Raw genomic sequence first — 8000 nt, forward strand, 5'->3', positions numbered from 1 at the left:
CTGAGATTTGCCTATGTTTGCACGCTTGCCATGGGCATTACCGATTTTGCTCTTTTCATTTCCAGGTGGTGAGCAGCTACCTTTACCAAGGATCCCCCAAGGAAGACCTCCCTGGTAGACCGTATTAGGGAAAAAAAATCAATGAGTATCTCTTTTCTTGCCAAAGCATGTTCTGACATGTAACAAACTCTAGCGATACAAATGGTTTATGTTCAGTATCTGATGCCAAATGTGCAGTTCCTCTCCTCTAAAATACAAAATTATGGTGCAGACTCTTTGCAAGCCCCTGCTTTTTGGAAATCAGGGACCAAACTACTTGATTATACACCACTGTCTAATTTTCCAGCTCCTAAACTCTTAAGAAACCCCACACCCCACCCACCATACTTGATATGTCTTGAGGTGAACAGTTCCCCTGAAGGACGAGAGAGAGGCTCAGTGTCTCCACAAGGGGGCTCCTTATTCCCTCCTCCCACTCCTTTTGGCTCAAATGGTGATTCCTTCACTCACAAACAGAGCTGGAGACACAAGGAGCCCACAAGATTAGCACCCCAAGTCACTTTGCCTTCTGGAACACCTTGGAGGGCTCCCTGATTGCCCCATCTCTCCACCAGTGAGCCTTAGGGTAGACCCAACTCTTTCCCCAAACGATGGGAAGGAGTGCATTCCAGCAATTACCTTTTTATTTCCAAAGTCCTTTTATAAGAACAATCACCTCATTAATCATGTTCTTTTCCTGCACTAAGCTTGTGATGGTGACTTATTTATGCCAAATATTTATCTGAAGGGAGTTTCTCCTCATTGTGAATGTACATGTAAAATATGGGGACAAGAAAGGGTGCTTCCATCTGATGAGCAAAGAGATGAGAGTATCTCAGAAGAAGACACTCACATCATCTTCTCTTCATACCCCAGGACTCACCAATATTTCATTTCTGGGCCATTTAGAAAGATAATGTGGAGGTTTGTCACAGCCCCCCCGCCCAACACTTTCACTAAATGCTGTATTCTTGGTCATATTTCTCCCATAACCAAGCTGACAATGAGGTTTTAAGAAGAACCACTACCCAAGTGACATTCCTGGTGAGCTAGACAGAAATGGCATTTTCTAGGGCTGGGGTAACAAAGAGCCATTGGCCAAATCAGGGCTGTCCTCTGGGAGGGGAGTGGGAGCTCTATGTGCAGAATCCAAATGGCCTTTGTTCTTGTCCAGAGGAGAGGTGTTAAAAAAATCATGCTTCCCCAAATCTGTTTTTCAACTAGCAAAATTAATACAGTCATCATATATAATGGCAGTTGGTTAAAGAAAACCCTTTTGTCACTCCAGAATACAGGGTGAGAAGAGAAAACTAGAGTTTGACTATCATTATGCCATGAAGAACAGAAGAAAAGAAAATGCCAAAATTAGCCGTTTAATGCACTCTCGTTTTAAGCACCTTCTTCCTGTCACGTGACTGGTTTTCTGAAAAAAGTATAAGGAAAGTCTCAGTTTGCCTTAAAGGAACTGTGAAGGCTTCTCTGTCATTTAAACTTGATTGGAGTGAACTGAAACATTGTCTAACGTATTTGTGGCTTTAGAGCTTTTGTTACATTGTGCCTACAAAGCAAATTATGTTTACATAAAATATATAAATAAAGTATTCAGCATAGCATAACCTTGCCTGGCATATTGGTGACTCCACATAAATAGTTGTTGGAAAAGCAGCCCCACTATTAAAATGCAGGAAGTGGGTGACTCAAAAAGGAAAAAAAAAAATGTGATAGAAGAATTTTCAAATGAGAAACTAAAGACTGTGTAGAGAAAATAGGAGTCAAGATGAGACAAGCCTTTAAAAAAAAACATTCAAGTTCCCTCAAGCAAGAAAGTATAACCACTAAATAAAGTAACTATTGAAGACATCATATAATGACAATAATTATAATCACGCTTATGAGGTACCTATAATATGCTGTTAAGAGAGCTGTATATATATATATAAACTAAAGTTAAATAATATACATATTAATTTGCCTACCCTCCCAATAGCCCTGGGAGGTAGGGTTTATCATTACACCCATCTTATAGGTGACAAGACTGAAGATTAAGGTTCTGCACTTGCCCAAGATCACATAGCTAGTAAGTGATGGGGCCAGGATTTCGAGCCAAGCTAGAACCCATGCTCTTAATCACCCTATCACGCTTCTTGGCTTAACTAGGGTGAAATACGATGCATTTCAAATTACCATCCCTTGTTCTCTAGAAACTCTTCAAGTATTCTGTTTTCTCTGATTTCAAGGATATGTTTGTGAGTTTGTTTTGTTTTGTAGCAAATAATATGCATATCAAGAAGCATTTTTTTTTTCTGGTCCTCCATCCCAGTGTTCAGTGAGGTACTGATTTTAAAACTCACACATCTCGGGGCGCCTGGGTGGCTCAGTCGTTAAGCGTCTGCCTTCGGCTCAGGTCATGATCTCAGGGTCCTGGGATCGAGCCCCACATCGGGCTCCCTGCTCCGCGGGAGGCCTGCTTCTCCCTCTCCCACTTCCCCTGCTTGTGTTCCCTCTCTCACTGCCTCTCTCTGTCAAATAAATAAATAAAGTCTTTAAAAAAAAATAAAAAATAAAAAAAATAAAACACACATCTCTCTCAAAAAAAAAAAAAATCCTCACACATCTCAACCATTTTCATTTTGATGATCTAATATCCTCAAGGTTATCAAAGAGATACAAAAAAGTAAATCCCCAAGGCTAAGATTTCATGAAAGAGGAATTAAATGATTAGTCAGGCTTTATTGTGTTTACCATATTCTCAGCAGGAAGCCAAAAAAATAGAACTAAGCCCCATGTCCATAAAATGCCACATACATAAATCTGAATTTGCAAGGTAGAAATATTACTCATGTTGTCAGTGAAATTCTTTCAAAGTGCCTGCACAAAGGATTTTCTTAGAATATTCTAATTTAATGCTCACGTACTCCATATAAACCTCATGGTCTTAGCCAGTGTTGGTACACTGTCACATTTAAACACAGTCCAGCAACTGGAATTGAAACTAAAATCCACATCTTCACTTACAACTCTGAGAATGGGGAAGAGGTCAAGCAGTTGGAAACAAAATTCTTTTCAGCAGAGTGAATGATGTTTGGGTGGTAATGGAGGTAAACCTTTCAAAAGCCATTTGGGGCATAGGGAAGGAAACGTTTGTGTAGAAGCAAGGAGGTAAGAACTTCTGAAGGGCATACTGACGAGTGGAGAGTAGAACAGTGTAGCTGAAACACACACATGGGGATGGAGTGGAACAGGAGAGAGGCACGATGGGGAGTCGGTACCAGGTGTGGAGGTCTTTGAACGCCAAGTCGATGGTCTTGGATTTCTGTGGGAAGGAACAAGGATGTGCGGTGGTGGTGTGGCGTGAAAGTTTGGGCATGGAGGTGATTACCAAGAGTAAATGTGGGGTTCAATGCAAAGAGGGATATGAGATGAGCCTAAATATGGTCCCAGTGAGACATCAAGTACCTCGATTCCCCCCTGCCCGCGTTTGCATCCTCTGGAATCAGACGTTGAGTGTCAGAACAAGGATTTGAGTATCAGCAGTGTTGGGAGGTGATCCCAAGAAGCACAGCTGGGGGAAGAGGAATATAAAACAGGAAAGGGAAGAAGCCAGGGGATGTTGATGAGCAAGTTACCACTGTGGGGGAGGTAAACAAGCCCCAGAGTGTCTCATTTGAAAGGTGAGGAAAATTGTCCTCTTTATCCATCAATTCGCAGGCATCACTGGTAGAGGGCTACTGCTGACAAGTGTGTTGATTCCCTGATGCTCTTGACCTTCCTCTTGTGGCCCGACAATGCCCTTGGATGAACAGCCACAAAAAGCCATTAGGATATAGAGGAGCAGTGAGGGGATTTGGAACAGTTAAGTTCCCAGAGCTCCTACTGTAACTCTTCCAGGGAATTGGCTCTTTCTTCGGAAGTCAAATGGGGAAGCTGTTGAAGCTTTCTACTAACCATATGCCAGGCTTACTACTTCCCCACTCCAGCTATCCCATTAGCTCACACCATCCTTTCAGTTTTGTGCTTTTCTTTTTTATATTTTATTTATTTATGAGAGAAAGCGAGCGAGTGAGAGAGAGCCTGAGCAGGGGGTTGGGGCAGAGGGAGAAGCAGACTCCCCGCCGAGCAGGGAGCCCAATGCGATGCAGGGCTCGATCCTGGGACATGGGACCATGACCTGAGCCGAAGGCAGATGTTTAACTGACTGAGCCACCCAGGGGCCCCTGTTTTGCTTTTTGTTAGGTTAACTGGTCTCTTGACTTGAAGAATATGGTTTCTGCACAGAGACAGCCAAAATGCCTCCCCTCACCCAACCTTCACTGTGATGAGTTCCTTCATTGGGGTCTTCCTGCCAAATTTCAGGTCTTATCACTGGGGCCAGAAGATTTGGGACTCTATGTTAAACGAAGACATATGTTTGTTCAACAGATTATTAATGAACATTTACTGGGTGCAGGACCCTGTTCCGGGTCCTAGAAATAGAAAGAAAATAAGACACAGACCTTTCCTCAAGAAATTCACAGTCAAAAAAAAAAGGAAATTCACAGTCTAAAACTGTGGTATCCAGTAAAGATATGAATATGAGCCACATACAAAGTTAAGTTTTCTAATAGTCAAATTTAAAAAGAAATTTAATTTCAATATTTTATTTAACCTAATATACAGAATGTTATCAATTCAACATAAGTCAATATAAAGATTATTAATGAGACATTTTACACTCCATTTTTCATACTAAGACTTCAAAGTCTGGTGTGTATTTTAATACAGGACATCTCAATTTGGACTGGACACATTGCAAATGCTCAGTAGCACTTGTGACTAGTGGCTTCCATTTTGGACAGGCAGGTCTAGAGAAGGGGCAGAAATGGACACCAATATATGCAACATAGCTTCAAAGAGGCAACGTTGGGGGGCAAGTGGGAGCACAGAATAGGGAGGGGTCAATTCTGATAAAAGAGGATGTCAAGGAAAGTGTACACAGAGGAAGTGACGCTTGAGTGAAGTCTTTTAAGAGGAGTGGGTGTTGTTCATGAGAATAATGTACTTATTTTTTTGTTTTGTTTTGTTTTTAATTTTTATTAACATATGATGTATTATTTGTTTCAGGTGTACAGGTCAGTGAATCATCAGTCTTACATAATTCACAGCGCTCACCATAGCACATACCCTCCCCAGTGTTCATCACCCAGCCACCCCATCTCTCCCACCCCCTTCCACTCCAGCAACCAGAATAATGTACTTAATGCACACAGCACAGTGCCTGGTACATAGTAAGCACAATCAACATTGGCTTCTTTTCCCATTTGCTAATGCAGGGAAGAAGGGGATGCTTGGGAAATACTCAGTAGCTTCCCTTTTTTTTTAACAATAGAGAATATATAGATCTCAATATTTCACGTCTAGATTTGATTGTGGGAGAAAAAATAAGCTGTTATGGACTGAATGTTTGTGACACTCCAAAATTCCTATGTTGTAACCCTCCCCCTCTCTCATGGGATGGTATTAGGAGGTGGGCTTTCAGGAAGTAATCAGGATTAGGTGATGTCATGAGGGTGGAGCCCTCATGAATGAGATTACTGCCATTAGGAGAGTCAGGAGAGAGCTTGCTTCCCATCTCTCTCTCTCCCTCCCTTGTGTGTGGATACAAAGATACTAGCAGTCTGCAACCAGAAAAGGGCTCTCCCAAATCCTTGACCATGCTGGCACCCTGATTTCCGACTTCCAGCCTCGAGACTGTAAGAAATACATTTCTGTTGTTCAGAAGCCACGCAGTCTATGATCCTTTGTTACAGCAGCCTGGGTTGTCAAAGACGTAAGTGTTTTTGCATTCTCTGCCTTGAGCAGAATGAACACAGCTCCTATTACCAGCCAAGCAAAGATGCTGGGAAATATGTCCCATGAGTTATTCAAATTGGCACCCAAACACCCAGGCGAAGGAGTGACTCCGACAGCAGCAACTGCACCCTCCACACACCAGAAGCAGTACCCACAGGAGCGCTGATTAAGAGCTTAAGACTTGGAATTCTGCAAATGAGGGATCAAATCTGGGCAAACTGCTTGGCATTTGAGCTTTCCCCTAATAAAATGGGGATAATTATATTGTCTATGGCCTCGAATTGTGATGAAGATCAAATTTAACCGTGTATGTGTAACCAGACTGAAACCACAACCCACAAGTTCCAGTCTGGAAGCCAGATGGTAAATGCTTTCAAACAAGGTTTTTCATTCACTCAACAAACACTAATCAAATACCTACCATGTTTCCAGCACAGTATTTTTAATGTCTTAGGAAAAATAAGAAATACACAGCCTTTGTCATCCAAAAGCTTACAATTTAATGATGCGATAACAAATAAATTCTATCTCTTCTGCAAATGGCAGTTTATTTGTAAAGCCTGCCTTGGGCTTTCATGTGGGAAGAGTGGTAAAGACTGCTGTAATTGATAAATAATGTCCATCAGAAGCAGGTGAGGAGAGTTGCCCAGGAGAAGCAACTATCTTTGGGTACATCAGTGGGGAAGCATATGGTGGGCTCAAAGAATGGTCCATTAGCTACCGCATGCGCTGAGAGGAGAAACAACAAATGAACAAGACTGCATTATAGAAATCCACAAAGGACCCTTCAAGGGTTCTGGATTTTTACTAAAAGCATAGGGATTAATCAAGGGATTACTGGAGAATGCTCTCAAGCAAGAGAAGACCATGGAAAATCTTCCAAAAATGAATTTCACCATTTCACTTGGTCCAGTTTTGGGAGGCAGAACAGATTGGGCGGGGGGACATACTGGTACAACAGTTTCTTCGGTTTGTCCCCCAAGGCCGATCCATTGTCTATTTGCTCATGAATTAAGGTAGCTACTAATCCAGCCTGAGTGGGAAAGAAAGAACACATCTTTCTTTCAGGAGTGATAAGACAAAGAAGGCTTTCCCTGAGGACTGGGGGACACTTGTCCATGGGAGGCACCCAGAAAGTAAATCACCACCTATCAGAGCTGGGAGTCAAAACTAACAGAGGACCCACATGGCAAGCTGACAAACACACGCATAAAGATGGGAATCGCTTTCAAAAAACTGTCCCAGCTTAGCGTTCAGAGATTTCCATAGAATGAAATCAAATCAAGGCAAACCACAAAAACAAAACTAACATTTCCTGAGGATTTGCCAATTACCAAGCATTTTACACACACCTTCACTGAGTCAAAACAATTCCTTGGAAAGAAGGCAGCAATCCTGCTTTCAGATAAGGATACTACATTTCAGAGAGGTGAGGTGGCCTGCCCATATTTACTCAGCTGGGGAAGATGGGGGTCAGCACTTCTAACTTAACATCTCTCAGGTAAGGCGATCACTCCCCTTTCCTCTGGACAAGGAAGAAGGACTTCCTCTCCACTAGCTCTGGTGGGAATCAAGGTACTCCCAGGAAGGCTCTGATTGGTCTGGCTTGGATCACATGTCCATCCTAAACCAATCACAGGAGCAGAGGATGAGAGCCCGTGGATAAATGCCCAGATTCCCTTTCCTCTGCTGTCATGATTCTGGTGCCTGTTCCACACAGAATCTCAAAAGGCCAACTCCTACTTCTTGACATCACCTTCTAAATAAATGACCTGCACCCAAGTCCTTATTTTGGGAGCTACTTTGGGGGAAAATAGCATTTTTGAGGTATTAACTTGCCAAATACAACAACCTTATAAGTGATACTGTTCCCATTTTACTTATGACAAAGTAAAGTTCAGAAAAGTTAAGTAAAAAATGCCCAACACTACACATAGCAACTGACTTTCCAGAATTTGGGCCCAGAAATCAAGCTAAGCACTTGCTAATGTCCAAGTCACTGAAAACACACAATACCACTTAACAAATTGGAAAAAAAATATTCAAAAGCCAAGCCAGTGTCAATTAAAATGACTTCTGGGGCCAGCCCTTCTCAGTTTTTCAAAAGCCTGCCCAGGGAGCAAGAAGGGATT

This window comes from Neomonachus schauinslandi, chromosome 16 (genome assembly GCF_002201575.2).
Source record: "Neomonachus schauinslandi chromosome 16, ASM220157v2, whole genome shotgun sequence".
Lineage (NCBI taxonomy): Eukaryota > Metazoa > Chordata > Mammalia > Carnivora > Phocidae > Neomonachus > Neomonachus schauinslandi.